The following is a 19,359-nucleotide window of genomic DNA, read 5'->3' on the forward strand; positions in this document are numbered from 1 at the left end:
TAAAGAAAACATTGATCGAGTGCACACTATGGTATTGGATGACCAGTGAGTCAAAGTGCATGAAATTGCTGAGACTATAGGCATTTCAAAAGAATGTGTAGGATAGATTTTGTATGAAGAATTGTAAATGAAAAATTTTTGCGCAAGATCGGTGCCATGGTTGCTCACAGCAGATCAAAAACGTACTCACGTGAAAATCTCTGAACATTGCTTGGAGCGTTTTAACAAGAATAAAACTCCATTGATTTATTACTATGAATGAGACTTGGATTCACCATTACACACCAGAATCCAAACAGCTGTCAAAACAGTGGGCAGAAACTGGTTGTTCAGTGCTAAAGAAGACAAAGTCAGTCCCATCAGCAGGAAAGGTCACAGCATCGGTATTTTTGAAAAGGGTAAAACAATAACCGGGGAATATTATCCCGATCATTTAACCAGACTAGATGGAAAAATTCGCGAGAAAAGACCTGGTTTGCAGAAGAAAAAAAAATCATCTTTCATCAGGACAATGCACCTGTCCACAAAAGTGTTTAGGCAATGGGAAAATTAAGGAATCTGCCCTATGAATTGTTGGAACATCCACCCTATTTCCCAGATTTGGCTCCCTCTGACTTCTGTTTCTTCCCAAAATTGAAACTCTTCCTCGCTGGTTAGTTTTTTTCTTCGAATCAAGAGGTGATTGCATCTCTAGAGGGGTATTTTGTAGATCTTACTGAGAACCACTACAGGAACGGGATAATGGCGCTGGAGCATCGCTGGAATTATAAATCCGTTTTGTCATTGTTAGGCCAAGAACTTTTCAGACAACCACCATATCTCATTTTCTGTAGAATTCGTTTGCTTGATTTTACAGTCTTTCTCGTCACATTCTAGACTTTAAGTAGTTTTTAATAACTTTTGATTTTGAGAAGCTATGTTCTCCAAATGTGTGACCAGTATTGGCAAAGTTGGAGATGAAAGGTATGAAAGTATTTGGAGATGTATCCAATACATTATTGCTGCAAATATATTGTGCAATCCTTCAATGGAAGTCATGCTGGAATTTAGAAAATGGCTTAAACGGTTGAGAAGAATTGTGGAAGAAAAGCTTGGTGAAGAACAAGCTGGATTCAGACCAAATAGAGGCTGTCAGGATCAGATCTTCACTTTACGACAAATAGTCGAGAAAGCATGGGAATATAACAAAGATCTGTATTTAAGTTTTGTTGATTTGGAAAAGGCATATGACAATGTGCCAAGAGAGAAGCTATTCAATATGCTGCAGTTATATGGTGTCAATGGGGCATTATATCAAGCAATAGTTAGTCTTTATTTGAGTTGTAAGTCAGCAGTTAGAATTGAAGGAAGTACAGGAAGATGGTTTAATGTTAAATCTGGTGTGAGACAAGGATGTACATTATCCCCTCTGTTATTCATTATCTATATGGATCACATTATGAAGGAAAGTGGTATTAAACATGATATCAAAATTGGAGATGTTAATGTCAGCTCTTTGCTTTATGCGGATGATGTTATACTTCTAAATAAATCCGCTACAAGTCTGCAAGATTCTCTGACTAAATTGAATAGCTGTTGTAATAGATATAGTATGAAGGTCAACAATAAAAAGACAAAGACAATGAAAATAGGCAGAATCATTGAAAATGTCAACTGTGTTGTGAGTGGAGAACCTGTAGAACAAGTAAAACATTTCAGCTACTTAGGCACAATTTTTACTGAAGATGGTAAATTAAATATATAAATAGACAACAGAATCAGTAAAGCTGGTTCTGTTGTCTATTTCTATATTATGGTGGGAAGTCAATTGAATAAATTCATATGGAATAAGAGAGAAATTAGTCAGAACACCAAATTAGCTGTATACAAGACAGTGTTCAAACCAGTTTTAACTTATGGATCTGAGAGCTGGGTCAGAAGTAAAACACTTGACCAAAGACTAGAGACTGCAGATATGAGAGTCCTGAGAAAGATTAGAGGCGTGAATAGATGGCATCAATGGGAACATCATATTAAAAATGAGGATATTAGGAAAGAACTTGACATTGTCAGCATCCAGGAATGCATTAGCAGAGCTAATCTCAGGTGGTGTGGTCACTTAAATAGAATGGGAGAGGAAAGATTAGCAAAACAAGTGTTCTCTGCCAGGTTGGCAGGAAAACGACCCAGAGGAAGACCAAGATATAGGTGGATTGATATGGTACAAAGTGCCTTAGTCGATAGAAATATAAGATCTGATAATGTTGGAGTCTTGACAAGTAACAGACTGATTCGAAGGAAAATTGTAGATAGGAAGTTAGTAATGATGTAATTTTTTCATGTAGTACTGTCATATCCTGTACACCCCTTGAGTGTACATGATATGACAGTACTTTGATGATGATGCTTAAGTCTTTTAGTTCTCATACATCAGTGTCCCATGAATATCACATTTCTTACTATGTTCATCAGTCATTTTAGTTGTAAATTTTTACACAGTTCATTCTAATTCTTCAAATGCCATATCATCTAGAACTTTGAAAAGTCCAGAATATTCTTTTATTGTTCACTTTTCTTTTAAGGATATTGCAGAATCCAACATAGAAAAAAGAAATTAGTTTTGAAATTTATTTTTGAATTATATATATAGGCTGATCATGAGATTCACAATCAAAATGAGTCTTCTCCAACTTCTGTTGTTTTTTCTACATTGGAGATGTTGGTATCAGTGTCAAGAGAATATACAGTTTATCATCAATAATTTACACATACTGGCCACAAAATAAGAAATCTTTATGCAGGTGTACATAAATGTCACTTACATGGTATATGCAAAATACTTCACTAGTTGAATAAAGGAATGCTGCTGGTCAGTAATCATCAATAGTATTGAACACAATGGGAAAAAGAAAGTGTCGTTCGCAGTTCGATGAATGACTTATTATTGGTGCCTGTGTGGCTGGAGCCATAATTCTGAAAAGAAAAGAGCTGAATGGTTTTTCAAGAGGTGAAGTATCACCGGTGTGTAATCAGTGGAAAATTACCTGCATTGCTCGTCTAAGAGGTGTTACTAAGGTCCGAACACAGTCTTTCAAGATTGCCATTGTTTGAGAAGGCTTGTACAAACAGACAGTACTTCCTGTGTGTAGCAATTGACCGAAGCATTTAATGAAGGCTGTTCTTATTCCATATCTAACTGAACTATATGCAGGGAATTGAAAAGGATGAGTACAGAAACACTGATTTCTGTGAAGAACTGGAAGACTCGTCTGTAGTGGTGTCATGAACATCGTGACTGAAAAACTTGAAAGTCGTGGTCTGATGTGTCTTGGTACACCTTGTTCTGTACTGACAGTAGGCAGAGAGTTTGGTGGGAACACCATGAAGCAATGAACCCAGCTTGCTTTGTAAACACAACTCAAGGTTCAAGAGGTGGTCATGGTGTGGGGCATGTTCTCTTACTGCAGAACGAGTCCCTGATATTGCTGGAATGTTAGGTGCCTTCCAAGGAATATCTGAACATTGTTATCAATCAAGTCTATCATGCACTGTTTACTTTTAATTAAGCAGGTGATGGTTGTTTCATGGACGGCAATGCTACTATCCATCCTACAAGAATTGTTCAGCAGTAGTTCAGCAAACCTGACAGTGACTTCCACCATCTTCTCTAGCCATCAGAAAGCCTGGATCTGAACCTCCATTGAGAATCTGACATGTGAGAAAAACAGATCTGGAAGCAAAGTCCTCTTCCATCAAATCTGAGCCAGTTAAAGGATTTTCTATTGAATCCCTGTTGGAGATGTAATTGTGACCTAACACCTTGTGGAATCTATGCCAAACCACATATGTGCTATAATGCGGGCTAAAGGAGGTCTAACACAGTCTTAAATAAGTTTCTAATTAAGTGGCCAGTATGTGTATTTTTTATAAACATTGTGTCTTTATTGTTCTTTATATTTCTTATTCCCTTTGAAGCTTTCAGAGACATTATATACATTGAATTTTGGTTCCTACATCAGTTTTCTTATCACATTTATATTACTTAAATAATCATGCCAAATTTGTTCTGAGCAAATACATTTAAAAGTGAATATTTTCAAATGTATATCTTTGGCTTGTATTCTAAAATCTGTATCTATTAAAAGCATAAATTTCTAAAAGAGCATTACATACTGTCCTTAATTAAGTTTGTGGCTGCATAATGTTGAGTACTTGATGGGAAATTCCAGTTGATGTTTTACAATTTTTGGTTAATAAATGCATTTTCAATGTGCTTGAATGCTTCATTGAAGCCAAAAATTAACTATCTAATCTTGGCATAAATCCACATATCCTTACACTACCTACAGAACTGTACAAGTCCAGTTCCATTTGTGGAGCTGTGTGCAGCCAATCTTTTCATGTTTATCAGTAGAGAGTTGTATAGCTATATGGGTTAACATGCAGTGGGGAGATTATGAGAACCATGTAACTGTAATAGCACTTCACAAGGCTGGAATGCAGCTGCCTGTTGTTTTCAAAATGCTAAAAAAAAGCACTCAGGATCAGTAGGATTGTGTATTGGACAGTTAACCATTATAAGGATACAGAAGACATATCTCACTGCCAAAGAACAGGTCAACCATGCTGCGTTACGATGCAACAGTTTGCGAGGGCTGTGAAGGCACGTCTCCACTATGATCCTGTGAGAATGCAGGAAGCAATGTCATGAGAGATGAATGTTTTTCAGAGAACAATGTCATGAGTACTAACTCATGATTTGGGGTGAGAGCCTGTTATTGTTCTATTAGACAATTCCTAGCACCACAACTTATGCAGCTGAGGGTGATAAAATCAAAGGCACTTCTATGTCAGTATGCAAACAATAGACACAGAGATACCATCTTCACAAATGAGAAGATTTTCACCACTATAGAGTCATCTAACTGCCAAAACGATCAGATATATGCCGATTTAAATTTTAACAGCATTTAATTTTTGCAGTACAGTAGTCCCCTCTTATCTATAGCCGATATGTTCCAAGACCCCTAGTGGATGCCTGAAACCGCAGATTACCGAACTCTATATATATATATCATCATCACCACCATCATCAAATTCCTGCCATGTATCCTCAAGGGATGTATGATAGTACTACATGAAAAAAATTACATCATTACTAACTTCCTATCTACAATTTTCCTCCAAATCAGTCTGTTACTTGTCAAGACTCCAACATTATCAGATCTTATATTTCTATCGTCTAAGGCACTTTGTACCGTATCAATCCACCTATATCTTGGTCTTCCTCTGGGTCGTTTTGCTGCCAACCTGGCAGAGAACACCTGTTTTGCTAATCTTTCTTCACCCATTCTGTTTAAGTGACCATACCACCTGAGATTAGCTCTGCTAATGCATTCCTGGATGTTGACATTGTCACGTTCTTTCCTAATATCCTCGTTTTTAATGTGATATTGCCATTGATGCCATCTGTTCACGCCTATAATCTTTCTCAGGACTCTCATATCTGTGGTTTCTAGTCCTTGGTCAAGTGTTTTACTTGTGACCCAGCTCTCAGATCCATAAGTTAAAACTGGTTTGAACACTGCCTTGTATACAGCTAATTTAGTGTTCCGACTAATTTCTCTCTTATTCCATATGAATTTATTCAACTGACTTCCCACCATACCAGCTTTGCTGATTCTGTTGTCTATTTCTATATTTAATTTACCATCTTCAGTAAAAATCATGCCTAAGTAGCTGAAATGTTTTACTTGTTCCACAGGTTCTCCATTCACAACACAGTTGACATTTTCAATGATTCTGCCTATTTTCATTGTCTTTGTCTTTTTATTGCTGACCTTCATACCATATCTATTACAACAGCTATTCAATTTAGTCAGAGAATCTTGCAGACTGGTAGCGGATTTATTTAGAAGTATAACATCATCCGCATAAAGCAAAGAGCTGACATTAACATCTCCAATTTTGATATCATGTTTAATACCACTTTCTTCATAATGTGATCCATATAGATAATGAATAACAGATGGGATAATGTACATCCTTGTCTCACACCAGATATAACATTAAACCATCTTCCTGTACTCCCTTCAATTCTAACTGCTGACATACAACTCGAGTAAAGACTAAGTATTGCTTGGTATACTGCCCCATTGACACCATATAACTATAGCGTATTGAATAGCTTCTCTCTTGGCACCTTGTCATATTCCTTTTCCAAATCGACAAAAGTTAAATGCAGATCTTTGTTATATTCCCATGCTTTCTCGACTATTTGTCGTAAAGTGAAGATCTGATCCTGACAGCCTCTATTTGGTCTGAATCTAGCTTGTTCTTCACCCAGCTTTTCTTCCGCAATTCTTCTCAACCGTTTCTCAAGTATACTTGCATAGATCTTGCCAGGAACACTCAGTAGGGAAATACCTCTCTAATTCTGACATTCAGTTTTATTTCACTTTTTATATATGGGTACTATGAAAGCTCTACTCCAATCATTGGGAATTCATTCCTCTGTCCAGTCTTTCTGAGCTATGCAGCGCAGCCACTGTAAGACTTTTATAACACCATACTTCAGGATTTCTGGTCAAATGTCATCTACTCCTGGTGCCTTTCCACATTTCAAGCCTTTGATGGCTTTTTCTACTTCAAGTAGAAAACTATGTACATTATCCCATATGTATTCATGACTGCATGCATGGTCAGTGTTTTTTAACCACTGTGCTTTCGTCACTGCTTGTTTCATTTAGCAGTTTTTCAAAGTAATTACTCCATACTTCAAGGATATCTTTTTCTTCCATTTTCATGTCACCTTTATCATCTCTAACTCCTTTTACAGCAGTCCTAAGCTTCTTAAACAACCTCCAGAATATTTTGTCACTTTCTTGATATTTATTTTCTATATTCTTGCCAAAGTCCTCCCATGACTTTTGTTTTGCTAGTTTTACACAGTGTTTAGCATTCTTGCATTTGTCTCTGTATTCTCCAAGAGCACAAGCTGACTTATTTGACAGGAACTTTTGATATGCTGTCTTCTTTTCCTTCACTTCCTCTTCAACTTCCTGTGTCCACCATGGAGTTCTAATTTTTCTATCCTTGCAGACAACTTCACCACATGCCTCTCTAGCTGAATCAATCAGGGTTTTCTTCAAGGCTTGCCAATGAATCTCCAAGGTTTGGTTCCTGTTCTCAAACTATTTCATTTTTCCTTCAATAATCTTTTTGTATTTTAGTGTACAGTTCACATCTGAGAGCTGCTCAACTTTTATTCGCTTTAAAACTTTCTTACACATTATTCTTTTCAATATGAAATTCAATTTTATCCTGCTCCAGACTAAATAGTGATCACTTCCAATTTCAAATCCTCTGTACACTCTGGTGTCCTGCACCAGGGAGAAAACATCACTATCAACAATAACATAGTAAATGAGACTTTTCTTATTCCTTGCCTCTTCTCTCCATGTGAATTTGTGCACATTTTTATGTTGGAACATGGTGTTAGTAATAACCAGTCTAATAACCAGTCCATGTCCTGAGCAGAAATCCAACAGATATTTGCCATTATTATTAGCTTTGCTCTTTTCTCCAAATTTTCCCAAAATATTTTTGTATGTCTGACAATCATTTCCTATTCTGCTATTTAGATCCTCAACAAGGACCAACTTTTACTTTTTTCATTGTGTCAGTTGCTTTTTCTAAAGACTCAAAAAATTTCTCCACTTCTAGCTTAGTAGAACACCTTCTGTGGGACCATAGGCACAAATAAGTCTCATTGTCCAGTTCCCATTCTCATATCTGCTCACATTACTCTACTTGAGACTGACTGCCATTCAAGAAGATTAGCCTTGTATTTTGTGTTGAATACCATTTCCTTGATTGTCATTGCCTGAATACAAGATTTTGTATTTATTGCTCAGAAAGATCTCACCAGTTTTTGTCTTTTTTTGTTTCAGTCACCCCTATTATGTCGATCTGGTACTTATGTAATTGCTCAGCTAGCTCCATTTCTTTGCCATTCAGGCTTCTTATGTCGATAGTACCGATCTTTAACCCTGGTGATGTTGAGTTGAGGTTTGTTTTCAGATTTGTTCCAGTAGCTGACTTTTCGCTGTTTGCCCTGGTTCCCTGGCGAAAACAACGGGGGCCTTGTTTAACCGGGCGACGCACCAGCCAGCATGAAATTTTGTCATGTTGTACCATCATTTTTTATTATTATTTAAATTATTATTTTTAAATTAATATTATTAAATTATTATTTAAATGTACAGGGTTGAGGATGATTTCTCTAGATTCTACAATTTTTCTCTCCAGTTATCATGGCAACGGAAAATGTTGTTAGATCTATCCCAAAGGATCGAATGTCCATGGTTTTCATCATCAGAATTGGCAGAAAAAAGGACATGACTGGATAGACACTGGCACGTGTTCTCTTGTAAGCAATGTCTCTCCTGTACTCCTCCATATGCAATTCAATAGGCTTTTCCATCTGGACAAAGTAAGGGATGTCGCAGTCACACCATATCTTATACACACCGGGATATTTTAGATTGTGATGGCTAGGCTTTGGACGGCTTACTAGAGAGCAGATCTTAGGAAGCAGGGTGAATAAAGTGAATATTTTTTAAAAGAATTGAATGACATAAACCGAGAGTAAAGGAAAAGGGTTTAATGGTATCACACGACTAGTTTGGCTTTTTACACCCTTCTTCAGGTGTTTTTATTGTAATGGCTAGGCTTTGAACAGCTCACTAGAGAGCGGATCTTAGGAAACGGAGTGAATAAAGTGAATATTTTTTGAAAGAATTGAATGGCATTAACCGAGAGTAAAGTACCCCACATCAACCCTGACAAAGCTGTAATTAATAAATCATCTCATCCTTTCATATGCAGAAAAAAAGTATCTTCAGCAAGAATTTAAATTTTATTCCTTCTCCAAAATCTATCCCAAGAGAATCACTCCTCACCAAGATAGAAAAGGCTGCTTCCTTCCTCCCTTCACAAGATGCAAAACTTCTCCATATTGAATCCATCATTATCATTAACAGTGCTGTCCATGCAGTTAGCCTAGTGGCTGTGTGCTTCGCAACCATATGACTGGGGAAGGAGTATCCCAGGTTCGATTCTCATCGAAGACGTGAGGAATTTGAGGATGTTCCTCAGCCATAGCCAAGTTAGTGGGTCTTGAGCACAGGCAGTAGGGTTTTTTCTGCCAGTTTATCTGGCATTTTTCATCCCGCAAGCACGGAAACAGGCCCTGTGAACACACGGATCTACAGCCATAAATACATAGCCTCTCCACGAGGGGGCTCAGCTTGCCCCAATAGGGATGGAGGGAGAAAAAGGGAGGAAATTCCATACGAATAAATAAAAATTAACAATACTAAACCATCAACAGATAACATCTCTTTGTCAGAACGACAGGCTCTTACGAGTTTAAAAAATAACAGAAATATACTTATCCTTCCTGCAGATAAAGGCAATGCCATAGTTGTGCTCAACTTTGGAGATTATAAAAATAAGATGCTTGAATTACTACAGAGTGACACTCATTTCTTGAGAGAGATCCCACTCATGAACTTCAAAATTGCACCAACAATTTATTAAAAAATAACTTCTGAACTGTCTAGAAACATTCGCCTTTTTCTTCACTCTCTCCATCCGCTCATGCCATGCATATATGGAGTTCCCAAGATCCACAAGGAAAATACCCCACTTCGTTCCATTGTTGAGGGCATTGATTCACCAAAATACATCCTTTCAAAATATCTCGCAAAATACCTTAAATGCTTTTCTGGCAAGTCTTTGTCTTTTATTAACAACTCTGCAGATTTTGTATCATACATTAAAGTTATTACTGTTCAAGAAAATGACATCATGGCTAGCTTTGACATAGTATCCTTGTTTACAAATGTTCCTACAGACGAAGTCCTGACACTACTCAAAGATAAGTTATCTAAAAAAATGTTAGCCTTACCTTACCCATTGCATCAAGTCTGGATACTTTAGATTTCAGGACACCATCTGCAAGCAAAATCATGGTCTAGCAATGGGTAATCCTTTATCTCATGTACTTGCCAACATTTATCTGGAAGATTTTGAAGTTAAAGCTATCTTTTCTTATTCCTTAGCACCTAGAATTTGGAAATGATATGTGGACGACATTTTCCTCATTTGGAGCCATGGACATGATTCTCTCCTGGATTTCCTTGAACATCTCAATAGTCAACACCTGAAAATCCAATTCACGGCTGAGTTTGAAACTGATGGTTCCCTGCCTTTCCTGGACGTGAAACTGACCCGTTCTTCAGAAAAACGTAAAATTTCGATGTACAGAAAACCTACACACACCAATAGATATCTCCATAGTTAGTCTCAACATTTCCCTCCTCAGAAACTTGGAATTATTTCTACTTTGGGACATAGAGCTCACACTCTTCTTGACAACCCAGATGAACTTCATAAAGAAATCAATTTTCTTAGATCTACTTTCAGACTGAATGGTTATTCTCAAAAAATTACTAAAAAATACTGTTTTAATCCTCCTAGTCGCCATACTGAAGAAATGAATAATGTTAAAGACAATATATCTATACCATACATAAGCTCAGTCTCTCAAAAATTAGCCAAGGTTCTCAAAAAAGATGACATTAGAACTTTATTCACTCTTCTTCCTAAGATCTGCTCTCTAATGAACCATCCAAAGCCTAGCCATCACAATCTAAAATATCCAGGTGTGTATAAGATATGGTGTGATTGCAACATCCCTTACTTTGGCCAGATGGACAAGTCTATTGAATTGCGTATGGAGGAGCACACGAGGGACATCGCTTACAAGAGAACACGTGCCAATGCTTTATCCAGCCATGTCCTTTTTTCTGCCGATTCTGATGATGAAAACCATGATCATACAATCCTTTGGGATAGATCTAACAACATTTTCTGTTGCCATGACGAATTGGAGAGAAAAATTGTAGAATCTAGAGAAATCATCTTCAACCCTGTACATTTAAATAATAATTGAAGCTATAACCTCCCAAACTGTCATTCTGCTGTGATCACATACTGGCGCTCATGAGATGCTATATGCTATACGCACGCACTCACCCAACAATGTGGCTAACGAAAGAACAGCTTTGAATACGTTAACTACAACGTTTTCACGTTAAATATGTATAGTGACTTTCCTGTGCTGTTCACAGCTTTTATCTTAAATGTTTAATATTTCTTTTTGTATAAAAACACCTGAGGAAGGCCTGTAAAAAGCCGAAACTAGTCGTGTAATACCATTAAACCATTTTCCTTTAGTCTCGGTTTATGTCATTCAATTCTTTAAAAAAAAATATATATATATATATATATATATACACACACACACACACACACACACACATATACTGTGCTGTTTCCATTTCCTATACATACATACATACATACCTATGATAAAGTTTAATGAGTTACTGTTGCCCTTCTGGTGATACATCAGAAGGATGATCATCGAACTATGACAATGTCAATTGTTGCATGTCAGCAGCAGGCAATGTCTATAATTGGAAATCCTAGATTGTTGAAGGTTTTTTACCGAAACCTTTTGGAAGAACATTGTAATCAGAAGTAGTCTCTTCTTTTTAACTAATCGAAGTGTTGCTGCAAAGGTTGTAATCCTTTGGTGACGTTACAGGTGACTTTAATGCTGCTTTCCATCTGAGGATCATATTCTGCACTTTTGTCCTTTAATATCTGTGCAATCCAAAACACTTGAACATATTTCAGTAATGTCCACATTGCTTGTTCTGCTTCTTCTTCTTCTCCTTCCTCTTCCTTTGTAGTTGACTCAACAAGTTCCGATATTTGGTAAATTTGGTAACACTTCCCGAAGGTCTTCAATATGTTCTTCCACTTCTTCATCAAGCATGTCGGCAAATCCTTCATGGCTATCAAGTGACTAATGGACTGGCAGTGTATACAGTACAGCGTGTATATGCTGGACAAAGGGATGATGATGCACATTCTGGGAGGGATGGTGTGGGACAGCACGAGATTTAATCATGCTACTCATAACATCGCACAATTTAAAACTTATGGATTGTTTATTTCTGGAATTTTCATTTAATATTATTTCCAAGGGACTGGGTTGCCCCTGGAAAGTGAAACTGTGGATAATGGGGGGGGGGGGCTCTGTAATGAAATTCCCATAACAAACAACTGCATTTAATTTTCGTATCATTATATAGTGATCTCTAATTTATGTCTGTAGTATTAATTTACTATAAGTTAATATCAATTATTACATAATTTGTCATGATGAAATTTCTTGATGAATTAAATTGGGAACTCAGCAACATCATTCTAGTATGGTACACAAATTGCAAATGATATGGATCGTAGTATAAATTGTCAAATTTAACAGTGCACTAATATCAATAGGTTTTTTTTTTTTTTATGGTCACCAGTTAGTATATAATTTGGAAAATTAAAGCATGATTATCTTTCAGAAAATTGTTTCAGAAAATAAATATGCAATTTGTCCATAATTTTTTGGAGCCAAGAAACTTACAATAAAATGCAAAATATTTTCAAGGAGATGTTCCTGATGGCAACCCCTAGGCATTAAACCCTGGTGATGTGTACAACTCGAACACCACCCATGTGTGAGAGCTCTAGTTCACAGAGAACTTCATAGGGCAGGAAATCATCTGTATTTTTGTGCAAATTGCTGACTACTGCCACTTTTGCAAGTCCACTACAGTGGACTGTCAAGCAGATCTTTTGTGTTTTTCCAAATAGTTAACATACACATGACACGACATTTGAATGAACTTGCCTACTCTAGCTGCCTAATTGCAGCATTGTAAGGTTGAGATGCTCCACATTCCATCTTGAATCGCTTATACTCTATGTATCATTTTTTATCATCCGAGAGCTGTTTTTTCAAAATGATATCCCATTGCAAATGTATTCATTGATCAGTTTTTGATGCACCATAGAACATCCATGCCATATCTCTCAACTTAACATATTTTCAACTTTGCAGGATATTCATCAAGGTTTGAACATCTTTGTGATGATATGTATATTTGTGAACTATGCAAAATGAAAAAATTCTGAATAAGAATAAAGGAAATGTGATTTTTTTAAGCAAGAACACTTGTTTCTAATCAGAGGTCTATACTAAATGCCTCTTATAACAATAAACAGTCATAATCACCAAATGTGTTTGTGCAGGTGTACGCATATTTTTTTTATAACACTCATTGCTGCAAGATTGAAAACAGATACTGTTTGCAAGACAAGGAATAGATGGAGAGAGAGAGAAAGATATCTTCATATCTTCTGAAATATGCAGTATTTCAGAAGATATGAAGATATGAAATATGCAAAGGTCTGAAATAGGGTAAAAGATCATCTATGAGAACATAGATGATCTTTTACCCTATTTCAGACCTTTAATAAGCAGTATGGTGGTGATGTCATATTATTACAAGACACCTCCAGGGAGTCCAAAGGCTCATTGAGGGAGGGTACCTATTCTATAGCTGTCTGTCTCCATGACTCAATCCACCCACTACAACAAACTATAACTACCATCATCATCTACACCAATACCATATACCATCCACCACCACTAGTATTTTAACAGAAAATCACAAACATCCATGCCCACGGCAGGATTCAAATCTGCAGCCTTTTGGCTGGAGAGTGGATATGCTAACCACTAGGCTGTCTATATTAGACAATAAAAATCCATTATCTACTTCATGAATATTTTACAAATGTCTGTGATGTAGCAGGATTTTAATCATAACAATTTGATAAACTGTAGAAATCAACCACAGATAAGTCCTTTTTTCAAGGATAACAAAGAATATTGAAACTTTTGATATAGATGATATAAAAATTACACTAAAAGGACATTCTGAATCTAGATTATCCCTATGCATATAATCTTTCAAAGTAGTTAGTTTTAAAAATTATTAAATGATGTAACTCATTGATAGAATGATAGAAGAAAATATCCAGGAAGAATGCAATCAAAATACATTTCAGTACTAAAGGTGGAAAAACTATTAAAAACAAAATGTGTTAAGGTAGCTGGAGTAGTAACACTTAGTGCTCTGTTCCATATCCAGAAAGCTTTGTCAGAAGATTGAATCCCAAATAAATGATACATAACTCTCGATGTAGCCGTCTGCAAAATAGGAAAATACTGTAAATGTGGTAATTATAGAGTAATTTTCCTGTTGAGTGAAGAAATAAAATACCTCAGAGGTTGTCAGGACTAGAATTTTAATCTCCAGAAAAAAATCATGAAAATATAACACATCTTTATTTTTTGTAGACCTCAAAAACCTTAGGTATATGATAAGATGCCAATAAAAAAAAAAAAATCTGTTCAGAATACATTCATCATGCATATTCATCAAGGATTTAGGCCTAGGATGGCCTGTTCCAGCCTTAGAAGTCATCTTTTAAGAGGACGTCCTGGTTTTCTTTTTCCTAATGGCTTGTACTTTAAGGCTTGTTTTGGTAATCTTTCTGTTTTCATTCTTTGAATATGTTCCATTCATTTATGTTTATATTTTTTAATTTTTTTTCTATTACTAGTTTAATTCTTTCATAATTTCTTCATTTCTTTTGTGATCAAATAAGGTGTTGTAAATGAAACCTTACACAGATGCAGTTAGAGTTGTGGGGCGGGGGTAACAGAATTGAAAGAGGTATAGGTAAGGTTGTACACTCTCCATTGTTCATATTCTATATGTATCACAATATTAAGGAAATATTTCTTGTAGAATGACTTATATTGGTTGTTCCTGTTGACTATTTATGATATTCCCTGTTGACTTTATGATATTGCCTCAGTAAACAGGTCAAGAATAAAATAAATATAACATCCCTTGAGGCACACACTAGAAAATGTTGATTGACAATATTATTTAAGTTGATATTTTGACACTTCCTTATGTCATAGGACATAAGGAAGATAGATCATGATGTAAAAAAAAAAAAGAACTTATTGTGACTCCTTCTCTGGTTGAGGTAAAGTAGTCTACAACTATGTTGTAGGCTCCTAAATTTTAGCTAAAATTAATGCATCCATATTTGAGATTCAGGGAGTACTTCATTTGCTCATAATGACATCAAAGATGCTTTCTCAAATTGTAACATCTTCTATGTATATTGTAGTTTCTTCCATTTAATCCTATGTGAAGGAGTGTCCACTTGGTATGGCATGCTACTCCTCACTTGCCATAATAATGGTAGAGTATGTATGAATATGTTCTTCCTGGAAGATGTTAACAGTATTTTCTGTTGATATTAGGCTAAATTGCAGACACAGTTTGTGCACTCCTGAATGCATCAAGCGATGAAGTTTGTCCTTAGAAGAATGTAACTCATTCTCTTAAGAACAAGCTCTCCTAATGTAAGATTTTGCTAATTTGATACATTTAAAAATGTGAAGATTGTATTTATATAGTAATTAGCTGTCCTTTCTGATACATCTCAATGTAGGAGATTGGAATTTTTTTTATAAATTAAAGATGCCAAGAAATTATATTCTTGGTTTCTTTCTTTATCCAAGTGTTAGCAAACAAATTGTTTTGGAATTGTTTTTCTGTGCTCTTTAGTAATATAGTATTTTACATGGTTCACAGCTATTGACTTGGGGGGCGCTAAGATAATTTGAGTTCTGGAGCTGTGTCATTGCAAATAGCTGAGACCCTGTACGTTAGTGTTGTGAGGACATTCTTTTGTTCAGCTGAACCAGAGTGTGACTGGTTATGAAAGCAACTTCCAGTTTGTGTTGGCTTCTATTAAAAAAAAAAATAGTGAGCCAGTTGAAAGATGCATGACTAATGTCCAGGATGGACAAGATATTTATTTTTTATGTAGCAAAATGTATTTATGGATGTTGCCTGTTTATATATGTATATACTTTAAAAATGTATTTGGTGTGTTTGAGCTGTGGGACAAAATTACAAATATATCACCAACATGCATTTATTTAAGGAAGGCTAAAGATTTGTGTATAAAAATTAGGGGTGGGGAAGTGCATCTCAACCTCTGCAACAATTATACCTCATTTAAACTCACTTGGATCTCCTTTACCAGCCGTGCAATGCCTCCATAGCATACTTCATTTGTAGCAGCAATGCCTGCCAGAGTCTCATTTGTGGAAACAGTTTGTATCACAGGTTGACTGCGACAGTTATATATTGCACATTGACAGCTGTTATACAGAGATTGTGACCTTTTCCTTGTACAAAGTGGATTTTTCTTCTTACAAAACAAACAAAATTTCTGGAGAACACATGCAATTAAAAAAAAGATAATATATTTACTTCATAGCCTTATTTGCTTTGACCGTAATATTTACAGTATAAGTATATCCAAGACACTACCTACTTGAAATGTACAGATCTTTTCCTGGTAAGAAGAGATTTGCATATTTCTCTCACTGATCATGTACTGATGCTTGTTTAATACTTGACATCCTGTGGGAGTTCCATCAATATTTTAACACATTCAGTTTTCACTGTTCAATATTTTAACACTAAAAGATAAAGGTAAATCATTTAAAGATTATATTTGACCTTTTTAAGGCTTTTAAATTATTTATCCCAGAAATAACATATAACATTCTCAAGTTAATATTTAGTAGTCTGGAATAATACTCTTGAGTTTTATGCAACATTCAGACTCAGAGAGTATTGAATTTATCTATGACAGCCTTCTTGAGATAGTTGGAATTTCCTTTACTTAATGTATTGAATGTAATTTCTAATTGTAAAAATTCACTTCTTCCTTTTGCATACTAAAAGCTTCACTAACATCCTTGATCTTCACACCTGGGAAACATGCTTTTGTCACTTTGTCAAAATAAATTATACAGTTGCTTATTGCACTTTGCAAACCACACCTAAAACATTTGTTGCAAAATGCAAGCTAGCACAGCAGACAATGTGGAAACAGTTCACAATTGTAATAGATTTCAGAATTTAAACAGGTATCACTTATTTTCACAGTTACTTGGTGGCACTCTGTGTTTTGTGATAAATATTTTCTGTTCTCTGAGAATGCATTATATCAGCTGCTTATTTCTCCAACCGGCCAGGACATATATATACGTCCAGCTAAATCTGGACACGATTCAATACTGTTGAAAGAACATGGATAAGAAGTGCAATTTGGCTGTTCTGTCCTTGAGAAGGTGTGATAATCCTTCATGCTGTAGAGAACACTTAAACAGATCATCTTGCGAAGCTGAGTCTCAGTTCTCTATAACAAGAAACGCAGTTCCTGTTTTTAAAAACGTTTATTTTTAAAATAGTTTATTTTTATTTTCAGGAACTGCATTCCTGAAAATAAAAATAAACTATTTTTATTTTCTCTTTTTATTGTACAGTTTATAATTCCAGGACAAAATATAAATCCTTGCATACTTTCTTCACTTAAATATTGCATTAGCTTGGAGAACCAATGTTTAATGTTTTTGTGCTAATTTTGTCATATCATATCACTAAGTTTTTTCAAAATATCGTAATCTACTGTTCTTTGCACTTTCACCTTTTTGGTTTCCCTGTATAATCGGTCTTTATAAAATGAAATAAATAGTTATTATTTAAATTGATTTATACATATTTTCTGCTAGTTTATATATTTTTCTCCAATTTTAAAGTAAGAAATACTTTTGTATATATTCTCTGATACAAAATATGTATATGTGCATGCATCAAATGTGAAATTTCATATTTTCACAATAGAATTGAACTTTATTTCGACTTTGATAGGTTTACACCCCCCTTCCTGCTGCAATACTACCACACACCCGAAAACTTATGAAACATAGGTACAGTTTTTATTTAATTCCTGATTTTTCCATAATAATTGTTCCATAATGTTTAATTTTTCAACACAGAAACTAAGTTTTGATTATTATAAATCAGGAAGTTGTGTGATATTAGGTAATAGAGGAAATTAATATTTAAAAACACTGTCATCTTACAAATGCAATATCAGAATATGTTTCGAATGTCTACTAATCAATCAGAGAGATGGTAAAACAAAACAAGGAATTTCTGCCTGTAAAATATTCAGTTATTGCATGAGGCACTTTAGTGGGCATGTTCTTTTTATCTGGTTCCCAGTTGGTGGGGGGGGGGTAGTAATCTCTGTTAGTCTACAACTTGTTGCTGGGCAGAAAAAAATATTAGAAAGTATACCCAATATACAATTCATTTGTGAGATGGCAAGCAAGAGCAGCAGCAGCAGCAATAGCAGTAACTTTTTTTCAAGATACTTGTATCAAATAATTTAGAATTTTTCGTTAATAAAAGTGAAACTGATCACTATAAGTAAAGAAATCATTTTTGGCATAAATACTGCATCAGCCTGTAAAGGAAATGTCAGTTTTTCTGTGTTAGGATGTCTGAACAAACTGAAAATGAAACAAGACATTCTGGCTTGAGGCAATTTAGTGTGACTTCTGGGAAACTTTCTCTCGTGTTTCTCAAAAGAGTAATCTAAGACTTTTAGCTTTTCCTCCAGCTAAGAGGATTATTGTCCAGCATTTCTAAGATGTTTCAGAAATAGCAACCAGCAGCAATAGAAGTAGTAATATTTAGATATTTTTTTAAAAAAAGAAACAAAAATAACACAACTGAACTAAAATAACACAACTGAACTTTCTTTGTGTGGTATACAGTTTTACATGTTGATAATATAGCATAGTATTTCTAAATCTTAGAATAATTTCAGCAGACTGCTGAACAGCTGATTTCAAATCCAAAGAAATGGTACAGAATTAGAAGCTTCGAATATACAACAATATTATTGCTTTATTTCTTTTGTCAAAACGGTAAACTGAAATAAGAGATTTTGAATACTGTCTGAAAGCTTTCAAAGCTGTAGAAATTTAAAGTAGTTATGTAACTGAGTTCCAGGACAGGAAAGGAGGGGAAAGGGAGTTGCAGTAAAAAATCCCAAAAATGAGCTTAAATTTTGAATCATTCCATACAGGATATCCTTCCTATTACATTTTCAACATATATACAATGGTTAAGCACTGGATATTATAGTAATGTGCATCCTACAAAAAAAACAAAACAAAACTGTTGCAATTTTAAGCAAAAGAAGAAGGCGAAGAGGCTAATAAAATACCATTAGGTATACATTTTTTATACTTAAAAAGACACAATATCGAAAACCGAGTAATGCAGTTTATAATCATTTGTTCATAAAAAAAAATTTTTTAAAAATTCGTTCCTAAAATTGAAATGTGACAATCCATATAAAGGTACTTTGCAAAGAAAGAAAGCAAAATGTCATATTTATTTCACTAAATGTTTTTTAAAAATATAAATATTTGACAAATATGTTAAA

At 35.1% G+C, this 19,359-nt stretch overlaps 1 protein-coding gene across 1 annotated transcript in view; it reads left to right on the plus strand.

Annotated features, from left to right (window-relative positions):
- Positions 1–19,359, plus strand: part of LOC150102650 (U4/U6.U5 tri-snRNP-associated protein 1) — a 323,990-nt gene that overhangs the window by 71,880 nt on the left and 232,751 nt on the right. The gene's annotated exons all lie outside the window — the stretch shown is intronic.

This window comes from Typopeltis vanoorti, chromosome 10 (genome assembly GCF_054136105.1).
Source record: "Typopeltis vanoorti isolate ZY-2024b chromosome 10, IOZ_Tvanoo_1.0, whole genome shotgun sequence".
NCBI lineage: Eukaryota > Metazoa > Arthropoda > Arachnida > Uropygi > Thelyphonidae > Typopeltis > Typopeltis vanoorti.